General features: G+C 39.6%; 1 gene segment (V, D, J or C); it reads left to right on the forward strand.

Annotated features, from left to right (window-relative positions):
• LOC127687769 (Ig heavy chain V region 3-like) overlaps positions 1–22,314 on the forward strand; it is a 906,657-nt gene that overhangs the window by 260,102 nt on the left and 624,241 nt on the right.

Consider the following 22,314-nt stretch of genomic DNA (forward strand, 5'->3'; position numbering starts at 1 on the left):
CCAGACTCAAAAGGTGAATCATGGCATGCACTCACTAATAAGTGGATATTAACCTAGAAAACTGGAATACCCAAAACATAATCCACACATCAAATGAGGTATAAGAAGAAAGGAGGAGTGGCCCCTGGTTCTGGAAAGACTCAGTGAAGCAGTATTCGGCAAAACCAGAACGAGGAAGTGGGAAGGGGTGGGTGGGAGGACAGGGGAAGAGAAGGGGGCTTACGGGACTTTCGGTGAGTGGGGGGCTAGAAAAGGGGAAATCATTTGAAATGTAAATAAATTATATCGAATAAAAAAATTAAAAAAAAAAAGAAAACAGTTGTTATGGACATTATTATACCCTGTCAAACTGGCATGTGTTTGGGCACAGAAGGTTGGCCGAAGTGCTTGCTATACATTGGAGAGCAAAGTCAATGTCACATATGTGAATACAGATCTTTGGACTAGCGTGATTATTAAGTGATATGTTTCTAGAAGTGAGGATCAATTTGAAACACATGTCTTCAGAATGGGCTTATAGTCTCAACTATACAGTTTTACAGGGTTATGTCTTAGAACTTAGGTCCTAACACAAGGTTAGTCCTACCTATGGGTGATGGAACATATTTTCATAGGAAAAATATACAAAAACCCATTTGTAAACTGGACACAGAAAAAGGTTATTTATAGAAGAACGCTACACATAATTTATATTATTCTAACATATTTTCTGTATTATTTAGCCTGCACTAGTCATAATTCAATAATCAATAGAATGTTATGTCTTCTAATCCACTTTCTTGAATGTAACATATGCATTCAGCATTTATAAAAGATTCTTAATCTGAGGTAGTCTGATTGCTGTTGTAGGAGTGAATATAATTCAGGAATTTTCACAACATAACCCCAGAGCTGAATACAGCAATGCTGAAATCCATGTTGGAGGTAAATTATCTGTATTTCAGATCTCCAAGACAGAATCTGTGTCTCCAAGAAAGGAGATGAGTGCTGTAATTCCTGATATGACTAACAGGAACCACATATACATCTGAAATTCCTCATGATTTAAATATTCTCAGAAATTTGTTCTGACAGCTTCAGGACAACACTGGTAATGGTAAAAGTCCTACATGTAGGCTCTAAGGACACTCAAGCCAAAGATTTCTGGTCCAAGACAACTTGGTTTCCCCAGTGTGAGACAGGGCATGGAATTAAAGACAAAGACAGGATATAAAGATGAGGGAGAAAATGGAGGCAACAAGGGAGAAGAAAGATTTGCTCACAAGTTGGAAAAAGTAAGAACTTCCTTTGGACACGAAGGAGATATGTAACACATAAGAAAATTGTTATTCACTCTGGAAATCAGTCTCGCAGTTCCTCAGAAAACTGGGAATGTCACTTCCAAAAGATCCTGCTATACCACTCCTGGGCTTATACCCAGAGAAATCCCCAGCATGTAATAAGGATATATGCTCCACTATGTTCATAGCAGCCCTATTTATAATAGCCAGAAGCTGGAAAGAAGAACCCAGGTATCCCTCAAAAGAAGAATGGATGCAAAAAATGTGGTATATATACACAATGGAGTACTATTCACCATTAGAAACAATGAATTCATGAAATTCTTAGGCAAATGGATGGAGCTGGAGAACATCATACTAAGTGAGGTAACCCAGTCCCAAACCCACCCACTTACTAATAAGTGGATATTAGCCTGGAAAACTGGAATACCCAAAACATAATCCACACATGAAATGAGGTACAAGAAGAACGGAGGAGTGACTCCTGGTTCTAGAAAGACTCAGTTTAGCAGTATAAGGCAAAACCAGAACAGGGAAGTGTGAAGGGGTGGGTGGGAGAACAGGGGAAGGAAAGGGGGCTTATGTGACTTTCGGGGAGTGGGGGACCAGAAAAGGGGAAATCGTTTCAAATGAAAATAAAAATATCTAATAAAATATTAAAAAAAAATTAAAGATGAAAAAAAGAAAATTGTTGTTTATAGAGTTAAAGGGGGTACACTGTATTAGGATGAACTGTTTATTTTTAAATAGACATGTTAATTAGGAGATATAAAGGGGGCTTTGTTCTATCTGGTTTTTAATTGTTCATCCATTCATTCATTCATTCATTCATTCCTTTTCCATCTTGATTTCTGCTAAATTTTACTGGTCAGCCCTCTAGACAGAGTCCATTCCTCCATTCCCCTCTCTTCTCATCTGATATTTTGAGGCGACCATTGGATATCTCTCAACTCATGTGCATCGAGACTCTGCAGATTCATGGGAATCCTCTCTTCTAATGAGGCCAGAAAGTACAGTCCAGTTAGGGAAAAGGATTCCAAAGACAGGATATAGCTTTAGGGAAAACCCCAATCCAATTGTTGGGAGACGTATATAAAGACTGAGCTGGGCACAGCTTGCTCCAGTGGCACGGAGCTTAGGTTCCAGTCCTGAGGCCTCTGGCTGGAGCCCTCAGATCTCTTCGCCTCCTGATCCAGATCAGCCTGGGCGGCAACACCACATCTCCAGGTCCTGCAAGAGGCAAGAGGGGCTACCCGGCGGCCAGCGGGGAGAAGTCAGTGTGCTCTGGTGATTCCAGCAGGCCCCAGCGGGAGCCTTCAGGTGTCTGCTTTGGGATCTGAACAGCCTGGGCAACATCACCCTGTCTCCAGGCAGTGCAGGAGGTAAGCTGTGCACCAGAGGCCACCTGGGAAGGGGCAGCTTGCACTGGTGAGTCCAGCACTGACAAGACCAACTAACACCAGTGAGAACTAGATGGCAAAAGGCAAACGCAGGAACGTCACTAACAGAAATCAAGGCAATATGGCAACATCTGAACCCAATTCTCCTCTACCAACATGTCCTGGATACCCCATCACACCAGTAAAACAAGATTTGGATTTAAAATCACTGGTCATGATGGTGGTACAGGAACACATGAAGGACATACTTAAAGAAATTCAGGAGAAAATGGATCAAAAGTTAGAAGCCCTTGCAAGGGAAACAGAAAAATCATTGAAAGAAATCCAGGAGAATACAAAAGCTAACAAGGAGGAAATGCAAAAAAACACTTAAAGAAATACAGGAGAACTTTGGTCAACAGGCTGAGGTCATGAAAGAGGAAACACAAAAATCTCTTAAAGAAATACAGGAGAACTTTGGTCAACAGGCTGAGGTCATGAAAGAGGAAACACAAAAATCTCTTAAAGAATTACAGGAAAGCACAAACAAGCAAGTGAAGGAGCTAAGCAAAACCATCCAGGATCTAAAATCAGAAGTAGAAACAACTAAGAAAACTCAAAGGGAGACAACTTTGGAGATAGAAAGCCTTGGGAAGAAATCAGGGGACAGAGATGCAAATATCAACAACAGAATACAAGAGATAGAAGAAAGAATCTCAGATGCTGAAGATTCCATAGAAACCATGGACTCAACAGTTAAAGAAAATGCAAAATGCAAAAAGCTTGTAACACAAAATATCCAGGAAATCGAGGACACAATGAGAAGACCAAACCTAAGGATTATAGGCATAGATGAGAGTGAAGATTTACAACTTAAAGGGCCAGCAAATATCTTCAATAAAATTATGGAAGAAAACTTCCCTAACCTAAAGAGAGAGATGCCCATGAATATACAAGAAGCCGACAGAACTCCAAACAGACTGGACCAGAACAGAAATACTTCCCGTCACATAATAATCAAAACACCAAATGTTCTAAACAAAGAAAGAATACTAAAGGCAGTAAGAGAAAAAGGCCAAGTAACATATAAAGGAAGACCTATCAGAATCACAGCAGACTTTTCACCTGAGACTAGGAAGGCTAGAATGTCCTGGGCATATCTCATGCAGACTCTAAGAGAACACAAATGCCAACCAAAACTACTATATCCAGCAAAACTCTCAATCACCATAGATGGAGAAACTAAGATATTTCATGACAAAACCAAGTTTACCCAATATCTATCCACAAACCCAGCTCTAAAAAGTATAATAGGAGGACAACACCAATACAAGGAGGGAAACGTCACCCTGGAAAAAGCAAGATAGTAACCTTTCACAAATCCAAAAGAAGTTAAGCATTCAAATTTAAAAAATAACGTCAAAAATGATAGGAAGTAACAATCACTATTCCTTAATATCTCCTAACATCAATGGACTTAATGCCCCAATAAAAAGACACAGACTAACTGAATGGATACGTAAACAGGACCCTACATTTTGCTGCTTACAGGAAACACACCTCAGGGTCAAAGACAAACACTACCTTAGAGTAAAAGGCTGGAAGACAATTTTACAAGCAAATGGTCTCAGGAAACAAGCTGGAGTAGCCATTTTAATATCAGATAAAATTGACATTCAACCCAAAGTCATCAAAAGAGACCCTGAGGGACACTTCTTGCTGATCAAAGGAAAAATACAAAAAGAAGAACTGTCAATCCTGAACATCTATGCCCCAAATGCAAGGGCACCCTCTTTCGTAAAAGAAACTTTATTAAAACTAAAAGCACACATTGCACCTAACACAATAATTGTGGGTGACTTCAACACTGCACTTTCCTCAATGGACTGATCAGGAAAACAGAAACTAAACAGGGACACAATGAAACTACTTGAAGCTTTGGACCAATTAGATTTAACAGATATATATAGAACATTCTATCCTAAAACAAAAGAATATACCTTTTTCTCAGCACCTCATAGTACCTTCTCCAAAATCGACCATATATTTGGTCACAAGACAGACCTCAACAAATATAAGAAGATAGAACTAATCCCATGCCTCCTATCTGATCACTATGGAGTAAAAGTGTTCTTCAATAGCAACAGAAACAACAGAAAATCCACATACACGTGGAAACTGAACAATACTCTACTCAATGATACCTTGGTCAAAGAAGAAATAAAGAAAGAAATTAAAGACTTTTTAGAACACAATGAAAATGAAAACACAACATACCCAAATCTATGGGACACAATGAAAGCAGTGCTAAGAGGAAAACTCATAGCCCTGAGTGCCTCCAAAAAGAAAATGGAGAGAGCATACATTACCAGCTTAATGACACACCTGTAAGCCCTAGAACAAAAAGAAGCTATTTCGCCCAGGAGGAGTAGAAGGCAGGAAATCATCAAACTCAGGGCTGAAATCAATCAAGTAGAAACAAAGAGAACCATACAAAAAAATCAACAAAACCAGGAGCTGGTTCTTTGAGAAAATCAACAAGATAGATAAACCCTTAGCCAGACTGACCAAAGGGCACAGAGAAATATCCAAATTAACAAACTTAGAACTGAAAAGGGAGATATAACAACGGAAACTGAGGAAATCCAAAAAATCATCAGATCCTACTACAAGAGCCTGTACTCAACACAACTGGAGAATCTGGAGGAAATGGACAATTTCCTTGACAGATACCAAATACCAAAATTAAATCAGGACCAACTAGACCATCTAAACAGTCCCATAATGCCTAAAGAAATAGAAGGAGTCATAGAAAGTCTTCCAACCAAAAAAAGCACCGGACCAGATGGCTTCAGTGCAGAATTCTAACAGACCTTCAAAGAAGAGTTAACACCAATACTCTTCAAACTATTCCACAAAATAGAAACAGAAGGAACACTACCCAATTCCTTCTACGAAGCCACAATTACGCTGATACCAAAGCCACAAAAAGATCCAACAAAGAAAGAGAACTTCAGACCAATTTCCCTTATGAACATCGATGCAAAAATACTCAATAAAATTCTTGCCAACCGAATCCAAGAACACATCAAAACGATCATCCACCATGATCAAGTAGGCTTTATCCCGGGAATGCAGGGTTGGTTCAATATACAGAAATCCATCAATGCAATCCACTACATAAACAAACTCAAAGAACAAAACCACATGGTCATTTCATTGGATGCTGAAAAAGCATTTGACAAAATTCAGCATCCTTTCATGCTTAAAGTCTTGGAGAGAACAGGAATTCAAGGCCCATACCTAAACATAGTAAAAGCAATATACAGCAAACCGGTAGCCAGATTCAAACTAAATGGAGAGAAACTTGAAGCAATCCCACTGAAATCAGGGACCAGACAAGGCTGCCCCTTTTCTCCTTATCTTTTCAATATTGTACTTGAGGTACTAGCTCGGGCAATTCGACAACATAAGGAGGTCAAAGGGATACAAATTGGAAAGGAAGAAGTCAAACTATCATTATTTGCAGACGACATGATCGTCTACCTAAGTGACCCAAAGAACTCCACTAGAGAGCTCCTACAGCTGATAAACAACTTCAGCAAAGTGGCAGGTTATAAAATCAACTCAAGCAAATCAGTGGCCTTCCTATACTCAAAGGATAAGCAGGCTGAGAAAGAAATTAGGGAAATGACCCCCTTCACAATAGCCACAAACAGTATAAAGTATCTTGGGGTGACTCTTACCAAACATGTGAAAGATCTGTATGACAAGAACTTCAAGACTCTGAAGAAGGAAATGGAAGAAGACCTCAAAAAATGGGAAAACCTCCCATGCTCATGGATCGGTAGAATCAATATAGTTAAAATGGCCATTTTGCCTAAAGCACTATACAGATTCAATGCAATACCCATCAAAATCCCAACTCAATTCTTCACAGAGTTAGAAAGAGCAATTATCAAATTCATCTGGAACAACAAAAAACCCAGGATAGCTAAAACTATTCTCAGCAACAAAAGAAAATCTGGGGGAATCAGTATCCCTGACCTCAAGCAATACTACGGAGCAATAGTGTTAAAAACTGCATGGTATTGGTACAGTGACAGGCAGGAGGATCAATGGAACAGGATTGAAAATCCAGAAATGAACCCACACACCTATGGCCACTTGATCCTCGACAAAGAGGCTGAAAACATCCAATGGAAAAAAGATAGCCTTTTCAACAAATGGTGCTGGTTCAACTGGAGGTCAGCATGCAGAAGAATGCGAATTGATCCATCCTTGTCTCCTTGTACTAAGCTCAAATCCAAATGGATCAAGGACCTCCACATAAAGCCAGACACTCTGAAGCTAATAGAAAAGAAACTGGGGAAGACCCTTGAGGACATCGGTACAGGGAGAAAGTTTCTGAACAGAACACCAATAGCATATGCTCTAAGAGCAAGAATTGACAAATGGGACCTCATAAAATTACAAAGTTTCTGTAAGGCAAAGGACACCATCAAGAGGACAAATCGGCAACCAACAAATTGGTAAAAGATCTTCACCAATCCTACATCAGATAGAGGGCTAATATCCAATATATATAAAGAACTCAAGAAGTTAGACTCCAGAAAACCAAACAACCCTATTAAAAAATGGGGTACAGAGTTAAACAGGGAATTCTCACCTAAAGAACTTCGGATGGCGGAGAAGCATCTTAAAAAATGCTCAACTTCATTAGTCATTAGGGAAATGCAAATCAAAACAACCCTAAGATTTCATCTTACACCAGTCAGAATGGCTAAGATTAAAAATTCAGGAGACAGCAGGTGTTGGAGAGGGTGTGGAGAAAGAGGAACACTCCTCCACTGCTGTGGGGTTGCAAATTGGTACAACCACTATGGAAATCAGTCTGGCAGTTCCTCCGAAAACTGGGCACCTCACTTCCAGAAGATCCTGCTATACCACTCCTGGGCATATACCCAGAAGACTCCCCACCATGTAATAAGGATACATGTTCTACTATGTTCATAGCAGCCCTATTTATAATTGCCAGATGCTGGAAAGAACCCAGGTATCCCTCAACAGAAGAGTGGATGCAAAAAATGTGGTATATCTACACAATGGAGTACTATTCAGCCATTAGAAACAATGAATTCATGAAATTCTTAGGCAAATGGATGGTGCTAGAGAACATCATACTAAGTGAGGTAACCCAGACCCAAAAGGTGAATCATGGTATGCACTCACTAATAAGTGGATATTAACCTAGAAAACTGGAATACCCAAAACATAATCCACAAATCAAATGAGGTACAAGAAGAAAGGAGGAGTGGCCCCTTGTTCTGAAAAGACTCAGTGAAGCAGTAACCAGAACAGGGAAGTGGGAAGGGTTGAGTGGGAAAACGGGGAGGGAAGGGGATTGATGGGACTTTCGGGGAGTGGGGGTCCAGAAAAGGGGAAATCATTTGAAATGTAAATAAATATATCAATAAATTAAAAAAAAAAGTAATTTGCATGTTCAGTGAAACAGTATTCAGCAAAACCAGAACGGGGAAGTGGGAAGGGGTGGGTGGGAGGACAGGGGAATAGAAGGGGGTTTGCGGGACTTTCGGGGAGTGGGGGGGCTAGAAAAGGGGAAATCATTTGAAATGTAAATAAATTATATCGAATAAAAAAAAACATATGATCATCTCATTAGATGCAGAAAAAAACATTTGACAAAATCCAGCATCCTTTCATGCTGAAAGTATTGGAAAGAACAGAAATTCAAGGCCCATACCTAAACATCGTTAAAGCAATATACAGCAAACCGGTAGCCAACATCAAACTAAATGGAGAGAAACTTGAAGCAATCCCACTTAAATCAGGGACTAGACAAGGCTGTCCTCTCTCTCCATATCTTTTCAATATAGTACTTGAAGTTCTAGCTAGAGCAATTAGACAACATAAGGAGGTCAAGGGGATACAAATTGGAAAGGAAGAAGTCAAATTATCACTATTTGCAGATGACATGATAGTCTACTTAAGTGACCCAAAAAACTCCACCAGAGAACTCCTACAGCTGATAAACAACTTCAGCAAAGTGGCTGGTTATAAAATCAACTCAAGCAAATCAGTTGCCTTCCTATACTCAAAGGATAAGCAGGCTGAGTAAGAAGTTAGGGAATCAACACCCTTCAAAATAGCCACAAACAATATAAAGTACCTTGGTGTGACTCTAACCAAACAAGTGAAAGATCTATATGACAAGAACTTCAGGTCTCTGAAGAAGGAAATCAAAGAAGACCTCAGAAAATAAAAAAAAAAAAATCTGCCATGCTCGTGGATTGGCAGGATTAATATAGTTAAAATGGCCATCTTGCCAAAAGCAATCTACAGATTCAATGCAATCCCCATCAAAATCCCAACTCAGATCTTCACAGTGTTAGAAAAAGCAATTCTCAAATTCATCTGGAATAACAAGAAACCCAGGATATCTAAAACTATTCTCAACAACAACAGAAATTCTGGGGGAATCAGTATCCCTGACTTCAAACAATACTACAGAGCAATAATGTTTAAAACTGCATGGTATTGGCACAGTGACAGACAAGTGGACCAATGGTATAGAATTGAAGACCCAGAAATGAATCCACACACCTATGGTCACTTGATCTTCGACAAAGGAGCCAAAAACATCCAGTGGAAAAAAGATAGCCTTTTCAACAAATGGTGCTGGATCAATTGGAGGTCAGCCTGCAGAAGAATGTGAATTGATCCATTCTTATCTCCACGTACTAAATTTCACTCCAAGTGAATCAAGGATCTCCATGTAAAACCAGACACACTGAAACTAATAGAAAAGAAACTGGGGAAGACCCTTGAGGACATGGGCACAGGGGAAAAGTTCCTGAACAGATCACCAATAGCTTATGCTTTAAGATCAAGAATTGACAAATGATACCTCATAAAATTACAAAGTTTCTGTAAGGCAAAGGACACTGTTAAAAGGACAAAATGGCAACCATCAAATTGGGAAAGGATATTCACCAACCTCACATCTGATAGAGGGCTAATATCCAATATATACAAAGAACTCAAGAAGTTAGACCCCAGGGAACCAAATAACCCTATTAAAAAAATGCGGTACAGATCTTAACAAAGAATTTTCACCTGAAGAAATTTGGATGGCCGAGAGGCACCTTAAGAAGTACTCAACATCATTAGTCATTAGGGAAATGCAGATCAAAACAACCCTGAGATTTCACCTTACACCAGTCAGAATGGCTAAGGTCAAAAACTCAGGAGACAGCAGGTGTTGGCGAGGATGTGGAGAAAGAGGAACACTCCTACACTGCTGGTGGTGCTGTAAGATAGTACAACCACTGTAGAAATCAGTCTGGAGGTTCCTCAGAAAACTGGATATGAGACTTCCAGAGGACCCTGCTATACCTCTCCTGGGCATATACCCAAAGGATTCCCCAGCATGCAATAAAGACACATGCTCCATTATGTTCATAGCAGCCTTGTTTATAATAGCCAGAAGCTGGATAGAACCCAAATGCCCCTCAAAGGAGAAATGGATACAGAAAATGTGGTATATTTACACAATGGAATACTACTCAACAATTAGAAACAATGAATTCACAAAATTTTTAGGCAAATGGTTTGATCTAGAAAATATCATCCTAAGTGAGGTAACCCAATCACAAAAGAATACACATGGAATGCAATCTCTGATAAGTGGATATTAATTAGCCCAGAAGCTCTGAATACCCAAGGCACAAATTGCATAACAAATGACTCCCATGAAGAAGTATGGAGAGGGTCCTGATGCTGGAAAGGATTGATCTAGCATGGGAAGGGAATATAAGGACAGAGAAAAAGGAGGGAGGTGATTGGAGAAGGGATGGAGAGAAGAAGGTTTATGGGACATATGGGGAGGGTTCATACGGGAAAGGGGAAATCATTTGGAATGTAAACAAAGAATATAGAAAATAAAAATATTAAAAAAAAAAGACTGAGCTGCACATCTTCTAAAAATGTGGAGGAAGGCAACCCACTAGGAAGATCAGTACACTCAACTCACCTAGACATCCAATCTCTCTCAGACACCAACTAGGAAGCATACACTAGCTAATTTGAGACAGCCAAAACATAAGCGGAAGGAGACTACCTGGTCTGGCCTTAATGAGGGAAGACACACTTAACACTTGAGAGATTTGAGAACCAAGGTAATGGGGAGGCCTCATAGTGTATGTGGGTATATGGGGGGTTATTGGACATTCTCTTGGAGAAGGGTGAGGAGGAATGGAATGTGTAACTCTTAGAGGACCTAAAGGGAGTGGATTGCAACTCAACTCAAAAAATTAAAGAAGATAAAAGGAATTATAACTGTGAATAATGTGATGCTAATTGGGTTTTCAGTGGTACACTGTATCTTTTTCTCATGTTCCCTAGTGACCATGTCCATTGGCATTTTCCTTCTAATAAAACAATATTAAAGGACACTGTGATGAAAACATCTCTGGATTCTAAGAGACTTAAATTCAAATGTAGTTTATTTGAAAGGAGTATAATGTGAATTTTACCTTTAAAATCCACATAAATAACATCTGATCAAATAAAACTTGTCTCATAGTCTTAAGTGATCCAAATGTGTATTGTAAACTCCGGCTGGGTTGTCCAGAAGAAATTCAAATCTCTTAGAATGTAATATATATGTAAGAGAATACATAGTCATATAAGTAAAATTCCTGTAAGTTGGGCACCTTTTCACAGAACTCAGGAATCAACTCAATGTATGTACATGCTTACTGAGTCAGGTTCTGAAATGATACATAAATCTTTCATCCTATAATTCCTTTCTTCCCCGTGTCCACATATTGTCTCAGCATCAACTCTCAGAATAGCCCATGGATATACCTCGAGGTGACTCTTGTTCTATAGAGGATTTGCTTTTGGATAAATGGGTAACCATCAGACAGCACGTAGATACCTGCAGATCATGGCAATCTCAGGGTTTGATATAGTAAGATTTCTCTGTATTCAGAACATTAATTTTGCAAGTTCTTTTAGATTTTTTCCTCTTAAAATATAAATGCCATGAGCTTAGTATGGTTGTAATCTCATATGGTGAATATATTGGGGCAGGTAGGAATATCTTTGTCAATATTGTATTAGACAGTATTCAAACTTATTTTCCAAAAGTCATTTTAGAATTCTCAGACATCTCATTCAGCAAAGCTCTCCACTGTGTGTCTCCATTGAGTGGACAGTGGGGTTGTTTCACTGGGATTAGAAGCTGGGATTAGATCTCCCTCAATATCCCACTATTCGACTTTCAAGCATATTCACAAATGACTCTGCATCCCACTAAAGATATTTGCTCTATCATATTACATGGTGCTCTATTGGTATTAGCTGAAATTGAAAATGGCCTAGAGGAGGCAGGCCCTGCGCCCACTACCACTGACCATCACTGGCCAGCTGGGCTGCAAGAGGTAGCAGATTTTTACAGCTCCTCTCATGGCTCAGAAGCCACATCAGAAATCTGCCTCCCGCCAGTCAGTTACTAGAGACTCTCCTCCATCTTGTTTCTAGGACACCAGAGAGATAAGACAGCATGAGGTATGCAAACATAGCGGGGTTCTACCCGACTGGCATTGGCCTGCATCCAGGACCTGGGCTGTTCGGGGGGGAGGCATCAGTGTGCCAACCTGGCCAGGAGATTGTTTGCCAGGCCCTATGTGCACACTGTCATTTTGGCTACAGGACACCAGAGAGTTCTAGCAGGCAAAACCTGCTTACAGGCTCTATCAGTCATAGCCCGAGGCTAACACAGCAGGGGTCTAGGCATGACAGGCCCTGGACTGCCCCCAGGACCTGGAATGCTCAGTGGGCTATCTGTGTCCCAACCCGTCCAGGAGGTGGTTAGACCAGTAGACTCTCCCGGCACTTTCAGTGAGCACGTGCACACCACCATCCTGGACACCTGACAAAACCAGTTAACATTCATAGCCCCAGTGGAACTTTGCTTGAGCTTGGCCTGCCAGTCTTTTGCCTAGACTCAGGGCCTGAGCAGTTAGGCTAACCTTGTGTTCACCAACCCAGTTAGGAGATCTTCTGCCCGGCAGAGTGATCATCACTCGGAAAAGGTCCTACAGCATACACCATCAGCACTCCCTAAAGGAGCAAATGGTACCACCTGGTTCACAGAGACAATCTGGGGCAAGGCACACTAGGACTCCAAGGGCACCTAAGAGGAGGACAGCATATCAGCAATCTGTGACAGGGGAAACCCAGCTATCCAGTGTTGCGAAAATAGCTCTAGAGCCTCACAGGTGGCTCAAACAACAGCCAGAGACAAGACCAACTAACACCAGAGAACTAGATGGCAAAGAGCAAACACAGGAATGCTACTAACAGAAATCTAGGCAATATGGCAGCATTTGAACCAAACTCTCCAATATCAGCAAGTCCTGGTTACGGCAACACACCAGAAAAACAAGATTTGGATTTAAAATCACTGGTCATGATGCTGCTAGAACACAAAAAGGACATAAATGAATCTCTTAAAGAAATTCAGGGGAACATGAATAAGCTAGAAACACATATAATGGAAACACAAAAATCACTTAAAGAAATTCAGGAAAATAAGGCTCAAGAGATGGAAGCCAATAAAGAAAAAACGCAAAAATAACTTAAAGAAATGCCGAACTTGAGTCAACAGGCAGAAGTCATGAAAGAGGAAACACAAAAATCTCTTAAAGAATTAAAGGAAAACACAAACAAACAAATGAAGAAACTGAGCAAAACCATCCTGGATCTAAAAACAGAAGTAGAAACAACTAAGAAATCACAAAGGGAGACAACTTTGGAGATAGAAAACCTTGAGAAGAAATCAGGGGCCATAGATGCAAATATCAACAACAGAATACAAGAGATGGAAGAAAGAATCTCAGATGCCAAAGATACCATAGAAACCATTGACTCAACAGTCAAAGAAAATGCAAAATGAAAAAAGCTTGTATCCCAGAATATCCAGGAAATCCAAGACACAATGAGAAGACCAAACCTAAGGATTATAGGCATAGATGAGAGTGAAGATTTACAACTGAAAGGGCCAGCAAATATCTTCAACAAAATTATGGAAGTAAACTTTCCCAACTTAAAGAGAGAGATGCCCATGAATATACAAGAAGCCTACAGAACTCCAAACAGACTGGACCTGAGCAGAAATACCTCTCATCACATAATAATCAAAACCCCAAATGCACTAAACAAAGAAAGAATAAAGGCAATAAGAGAAAAAGGCCAAGTAACATATAAAGCAAGACCCATCAGAATCACACCAGATTTCTCACCAGAGACCATGAAAGCTAGAAGATCCTGGGCATATCTCATGCAGACTCTAAGAGAACAAAAATGTCAGCAAAGATTACTATACCCAGCAAAACTCTCAATCACCATAGATGGAGAAACCCAGATATTCCATGACAAAACCAAATTTACACAATACCTTTCCACAAACCCAGCTATGAAAAGAATAATAGGAAGAAATCTCCAAAACAAGGAGGGAAACTACACCATGGAAAAAGCAAGATAGTTACCTTCTTCAAATAAACCCCAAAAGAAGATAACCACTCAAATATAAAAATAACATCAAAAAATGACAGGAAGTAATAATCACTATTCCTTAATATATCGTAACATCAATGGACTCAATTCCCCAATAAAAAGACATAGACTAACAGACAGGATAAGGAAACAGGACCCTACATTTTGCTGCATATAGGAGACACACCTCAGTGTCAAAGACAAAAACCATCTAAGATTAAAACGCTGGAAGACAATTTTACAAGCCAATGGTCTTGGGAAACGAGCCGCAGTAGCCTTTCTAATATCAGATAAAATTGACTTTCAACCTAAAGTCATCAAAAGAGACAAAGAGGGACACTTCTTGCTGATCAAAGGAAAAATCCACCAAGAAGAACTTTCAATTCTGAATATCTATGCGCCAAATGCAAGGGCACCCTCATTCATATGGGAAGGGAAGGGTGTCCTTCCCTTCCCTTCCCTTCCCTTCCCTTCCCTTCCCTTCCCTTCCCTTCCCTTCCCTTCCCTTCCCTTCATTCGTATAAGAAACTTTACTAAAGCTCAAAGCACATATGGAACCTAACAAAATAATTGTGGGTGACTTCAACACTCCACTCTCCTCAATGAAAACAGAAACTAAACAAGGACACAGTAAAACTAATTGAAGCATTGGAGCAATTGGATTTGACTGTTATTTATAGAACATTTCACCCTAAAGCAGAAGAATATACCTTTTTCTCAGCACCTCTTGGTACCTTATCCAAAATCGACCATATAATGGTCACAAGATAGACTTCATCAAATGTAAGAAGATCGAACTAATCCCACCCCTTCTATCAGATCACTATGTAGTAAGAGTGGTTTTCAATAGCAACAAAAACAACAGAGAGCCCACATACACATGGAGGCTGAACAATACTCTACTCAATGACACCTTGGCCAAAGAAGAAATAAAGAAATCAGAGACTTTTTAGAATTTAATGAAAATGAAGGCACAACATACCCAAATCTTTGGGAAACAATGATAGCAATGCTAAGAGGAAAACTCATAGCCCTGAATGCCTTCAAAAAGAAAATGGAGAGAGAACACACTAGCAGCTTAACAACACACCTGAAATCCCTAGAACAAAAAGAAGCCAATTCACCCAGGAGGAGTAGAAGACAGGAAATCATCAAACTCAGGGCTGAAATCAATCAAGTGGAAGCAAAGAAAACCATACAAAGAATCAATGAATTCAGGAGCTGGTTCTTTGAGAAAATCAACAAGATAGATAAACCCGAAGGGCACAGTATCCAAATTAACAAAATTAGAAATGAAAAAGGGGATATGACAACAGAAGCTGGGGAAATTAAAAAAAAAAATCAGATCCTACTACAAAACACTATACTCAACACAACTGGAGAATCTGGAGGAAATGGACAATTTCCTAGACAGATACCAAATACCAAAATTAAAGAAAGACCCCTAAAGAAATAGAAGGGTCATAGAAAGTCTCCCAACCAAAAAAAGCACAGGACCAGATGGTTTCAGTGAAGAATTCTATCAGACCTTCAAAGAAGACCTAACACCAATACTCTTCAAACTATTCCACAAAATACAAACAGAAGGAACACTGCTCTATTCCTTCTATGAAGCCACAATTACGCTGATACCAAAACGAAACAAAGATCCAACAAAGTAAGAGATCTTCAAACCAATTTCCATTATGAACATCGAAGCAAAAATACTTAATAAAATTCTTGCCAACCGAATCCAAGAACACATAAAAATGATCATCCACCATGATCAAGTAGGCTTTATCCCAGGGATGCAGGGTTGGTTCAATATACGGAAAGCCATCAATGCAATCCACTACATAAACAAACTCAAAGAAAAAAACCACATGGTCATTTCATTGGATGCCGAAAAACATTTGACAAAATTCAGCATCCTTTCACACTTAAAGTCTTGGAAAGAACAGGAATTTAAGGCCCATACCTAAACATAGTAAAAGGAATATACGGCAAATCGGTAGCCAGCATCAAACTAAATGGAGAGAAACTTGAAGCAATCCCACTAAAATCAGGGACTAGACAGGGCTTCCCCCTTTCTCCTTATCTCTTCAATATTGTACTTGAGGTACTAGCTCGGGCATTTAGACATCATAAGGAGGTCAAAGGGATACAAATTGAAAAGGAGGAAGTCGAACTATCATTATTTGAAGATGATATGATAGTCTACCTAAGTGACCCAAAAAACTCCACTAGAGAACCCCTACAGCTCATAAATAACTTCAGCAAAGTGGAAGGTTATAAAATCAACTCAAGCAAATCAGTTGCCTTCCTATACTCAAAGGATAAGCAGGCTGAGAAAGAAATTAGGGAAGTGACACCCTTCACAATAGCCACAAACAGTATAAAGTACCTTGGGGTGACTCTTACCAAACATGTGAAAGATCTGTAAGAAAAGAACTTCAAGACTCTGTAGAAGGAAATGGAAGAAGACCTCAAAAAATGGAAAAACCTCCCATGCTCATGGATCAGCAGGATTAATATAGTTAAAAATGGCCATTTTGCCAAAAGTGATATACAGATTCAACACAATACACATCAAAATCACAACTCAATTCTTCAGAGTTAGAAAGAGCAATTCTCAAATTCATCTGGAATAACAAAAAATCCAAGATAGCTAAAACTGTTCTCAACAACAAAAGAAATTCTGGGGGAATCAGTATCCCTGACCTCAAGCAATACTACAGAGCAATAGTGTTAAAAACTGCATGGTATTGGTACAGTTACAGGCAGGCTGATCAATGGAACAGGATTGAAGATCCAGAAATGAACCCACACACCTATGGCCACTTGATCCTCAAAAAAGCAGCTGAAAACATCCAATGGAAAAAAGATAGCCTTTTCAACAAATGGTGCTGGTTCAACTGGAGGTCAGCATGCAGAAGAATGCAAATTGATCCATCCTTGTCTCCTTGTACTAAGCTCAACTCCAACTGGATCAAGGACCTACACATAAAGCCAGATACTCTGAAACTAATAGAAAAGAAACTGGACAAGACGCTTGAGGGCATCAGTACAGGGGGAAAGTTTCTGAACAGATCACCAATAGCATACGCTCTAATATCAAGAATTGACAAATGGGACCTCATAAAATTACAAAGTTTCTATAAGGCAAAGATCACCATCAAAAGCACAAATCAGCAACCAACAAATTGGGAAAAGATGTTCACCAACCCTACATCAGATAGAGGGCTAATATCCAATATATACAAAGAACACAAGAAGTTAGACCACAGAAAACCAAATAACACTATTAAAAAATGGGTACAGTGTTAAACAAAGAATTTTCACCTGAAGAACTTCAGATGGCAGAGAAGCATCTTAAAAAATGCTCAACTTCATTAGTTATTAGGGAAATGCAAATCAAAACAACCCTGAGATTTCACTTTACACCAGTCAGAACGGCTAAGATTAAAATTCCGGAGACAGCAGGTGTTGTCAAGGATATGGAGAAAGAGGAACACTCCTCCACTGCTGGTGGGGTTGCAAATTGGTACAACCACTCTAGAAATCAGTCTGGTGGTTCCTCAGAAAACTGGGCACATCACTTCTGGAATATCCTGCTATACCACTCCTGGGCATATAACCAGAGGATTCCCCAATATGTAATAAGGATACATGCTCCACTATGTTCCTAGCAGCTCCATTTTTAATAGCCAGAAGCTGGACAGAACCCAGGTATCCCTCAACAGAAGAATGGATGCAAAAAATGTGGTATATTTACACAATGGAGTACTATTCAGCCTTTAGAAACAATGAATTCATGAAATTCTTAGACAAATGAATGGAGCTGGAGAACATCATACTAAGTGAGGTAACCCCCAGTCTCACAAGACCATGGTGTGCACTCACTAATAAGTGGATATTAATGTAGAATCCTGGAATACCCAAAACATAATCCACACATCAAATGAGGTACAAGAAGAACAGAGGAGTGGCCCCTTGTTTCGGAAAGACTCAATGTAGCAGTATAGGTCAAAACCAGAACAGGGAAGAGGGAAGAAGTGGAAGGGAGAACAGGGGGAGGGATGGGGGCTTAAGTGACTTTCGGGGAGTGGGGGACCAGAAAAGGGAAAATTATTTGAAATGTAAATAAAAAGTATATCGAATAAAAAAATCTAAAAAAAAAGAAGAAAGAAAATGGCCTAGAGGTCATCAATGGAATAACTGGATGAAAAAAATGTAGTACTAAACTGAAAGCTATCACGCACATAATAAGGTGCTGGTTCTCACCTATATCAGTCCTGTGCTTGCTGGTTCAGTCTCTTTTCATCAACATGAACTTTCCTCAGGTGATTTAGATGATCTTGTTTTCCTGGTGTCCACCTTCCACTCTGGCCTTTGCTGTCCTTCAGCCACATGTTCTTAGTACTTCCTGGAGCTCTTAAGATTGGGATTTAATGTTTTTTTTTTCCATTTAGAGCTCTATGTTCCAAGGTCTCTCATTCTGCATAAAGTCTAACATGGGTGTCCATTTGTTAACTTTCAGTTTTATGGAATCCTGAGTGTATGAACAAATGGGTTTCTGATTCTTGTATGGGTACTTTTTTCCTTTTCTTGTTTTGCCTTGCTCAAATTTGGTTTGATGGTTTTTGTTTTACATTATATTTATTTCTGTATTTTTTGTTTTTATCTTTCAGCAGCCTGTTTCTTCTAAGAAGGATTAAAATGGGCCTGGGTCCAGATGATAGTGGTAGTTAGGAACTGGGAATAGTAGAGGTAGGGAGAAATGTTCAGGATATATTACATGAAAAAGAAAATCTATTTCAATAAAAGCAAGAAAAGGAAAAGATAAACAACAGAATATTACACAGATTTTAAAATATATAAAATCATGAAATTTTCTGGTGAGTGGATGGAACTACAGAAAAACTCTCAGCCAAAATGAATCAACTCAGACCCAAAAGGACAGACATGTATATATTTGCTTAAATGTGGATGTTAACTGTTATGTATTCCACAGGAAGGATACAATCTTTACAATCACAGAAATGAGAAATAGAGGAAGAATCTACTCTAGTGACATGGATATCCTTAGGAATGGAAAACTATATATATGAATAAAAACTTCGTTTCTCTGAGTGGGTCACATCTAATCAATATGCTATACAATGAATCACCATGGAAACTCCAAAATCACCCAGGCTACTTCCAAAGCTCTTGGTTCCTTTCCACAATCTGAATGCAAGGCCATATTCCTAAAGACAACATTTATACCACACATTGAGATGGTGAAGTTGAGCTGCAATCTACTTGGAGTCTTCACTATTCTTGACTAGTATTCATGACACTGGCAGACATCTGCATGCTGCTAAATGAGAAATATAAGCAATAATCCATGTATAATCACTTTGATCTTCAATATGATCTTCATGCAAGTTGTGCTGGTTCAATAGTAGCACAAACCTTGAGGGTTGAAACAACCCACTGCACTGGGCTGCAGGGGATTTCAATTGGGGACCCTAAGAGAGAAGGGGAGAGATAGGAAAGGACAGGAGACACAAGAAATGAGACCAAGACAGGATTTCTAATCAAGGTTTATCAAACTGTATTGTCTCAGGGAATTTATACAGGCAGGAAAAGAAATAAGAAATAAGGCAAGCAGGATTTTCTACAAAGCCTTGGTATTCTGCCAAGGTGAATCTCTGGCAGCTGTAAAATGTTTCTTCTTCTGGCAGGGCACAAATCAGGATAATGGCTGTTTATGAAGGTAAAATGTTATAACCTATGTTAGGATGAGGGGCTTGTTTTTAATTGGATATATTAATTAAGATATTGAAAGGGGCATTTTTAAATGATTGATTGATTGATTTTGCATTCAAATTGCTGCCCTCTCCTCTGGCCCCCCCAAAATGCATCCCTTCTATTTCCTTCCTTTCTCATCTGAGAGGATGTGTATCCTATTGGATATCCCCCAACCCTGGTCCTTCAAGACTCTGAAGTATTAGGGACATCATCTCCCACTGAGAGAGATGTTCAAGTCAAGTGAGTTCTGTTATAATGGACTCCAAGACAGGTTGCAAATTTAGGTTCAGCCCCCTCCTGTTATTGGGGACCTACATGAAGATTGAGCTACCCATCTGCTCTACATGTTTTGTGGCTCTTGATTCATTCCATGTATGCTCTTTGGTTGATGTCTCAATCCCAGAGAGCCCCTGCAATTCTGTAGTGATTCTCATTTTAGATCACTAAGATTCAGTCCTTTTATCTGGTAGGGCCTTTTCATTTTCTTTAAGCAGAGCTTTACTAATTATTCATTCTTGTTTATTTTATTTTAAATTTCTATTGATTCTTTTATTTATTTACATTTTAAATGTTGTCTCCCTTCCCAGTTTCTTGTCCACAAGCCCTCATCCCCTCCTCCCTCCCTCTGCCTCTATGAGGGTGCTTCCCCACCAGCACACCCATTCCTGCTCCAGTGTCCTAGTGTTTCTCTCCCCTGGTTCATCAAGTCTCCACAGGACTGAGGAGCTCCACCCCCAGTCATACCACATAAGGCAATCACCTGCCACATGTCTAGCTCGAGCTAGATATTTGGTTCATGGTGTAGTCCTTGGGAGCACTGGGGGGGTCTGGTTGGTTGATATTGTTGTTATTCTTATGAGGTTGCAAACCCCTTCAGTTCCTTCAGTCCTTACCCTAACTTATCCATTGAAGTCCTTGTGCTCAGTCCAATGTTTTGTTGTGTACATCTGCATCTGTATTGGTCCAGCTCTTGCAGAGCCTCTCAAGGGACAGCTATACTGATTCCTGTCAGTAAGCACTACATGGCTTCTGCAATAGTGTCTGAGTTCTTTGTCAGCAGATGTGGTGGATCCTTAGGTTGGGAAGTCTCTGGATGGCCTCTCCTTCAGTTTCTGCTCCACTCTTAGTCTCTTTATTTCCTTTGGATGTGAGAAATTCTGAATTAATAGTTTTTAAAGTGGGTGGATTGTTCCATCCCTCGACTGGAGGCCACATTTATCTATTGGATATGATCTTTACAGGTTCTATCTCCACTTAGTTTAATATTTCAGCAAATATCCTAATTGTTGGGTCCAGGGAATCTCATGAGTCCCTGGCATGTGGGACTTTCTAGTGGCTATCTCGTCACCACCCCCACTGCTACAAACTTACTTTCAAATTCTTGACCCTCTGTACTTCTCCCTCATCTCCTCCCATATTTGCACTTGCCCCAATTTTTCTCCCTCTCCTCTCACCCTCCCAGATCCCTTTCTCCTTTTCCTTACAATAGGTTATTCTTTCCCCCCCTACAGAGTAGGACTGGAGCATCTACACTTTGCTGTGATCTTCTTTCTCCTTGGAGTCTTTATGATCTGTGAGTTGTATCATGGGTATTCCAAGATTCTTTTTGGCTAATATCTATTTATCGATGAGTACATACTATTTGTGCTCTTTTGTGACTGGGCTATCTCACTCAAGATGATATTTTCAAGTTCTATTCATTTGCCTGTTTAATTTCATGTCTTTGTCTTTAATAGCTGAGTAGAACTCTATAGTGTAAATGTATCACATTTTCTATATCCATTCTATTTCCATTTCTCTATTGAAGGACATTTGGGTTCTATACAGTTTGTAGCTATTATATATAAGGCTGCTATTACCATAGTGGAGGTGTCCTTCTCATATGTTGGAACATCTTTTGCGTTTATGCCCAGCAATGGTATACCTGGGTCCTCAGGAAGTACTGTGTCCAATTTTATGAGGGATTACTAAACTCATTTATAGAGTTGTTGTATTAGCATATAATCCCACCAGTAATAGATGAGTGTTCCTCTTTCTGCACATGTTCTCCAGCATCTGCTCTTGCCTGAATTTTTGATCTTAGCCATTCTTAGTGGTGTGAGGTAGAATCTTGGGGTTGGTTTGATTTTCATTTCTCTGATACCTAAGGATGTTGAACATTTCTTTAAGTGCTTCTCAGACATTTGGGATTCCTCAGTTAAGAATTCTCTATTTAGCTCCATACCCTATTTTTTAAATAGTGTTATTTGGTTCTATGGACTCCAACTTTTTGAGTTCTTTTGATTCTCCCACATATA

Source organism: Apodemus sylvaticus, chromosome 6 (genome assembly GCF_947179515.1).
Source record: "Apodemus sylvaticus chromosome 6, mApoSyl1.1, whole genome shotgun sequence".
NCBI lineage: Eukaryota > Metazoa > Chordata > Mammalia > Rodentia > Muridae > Apodemus > Apodemus sylvaticus.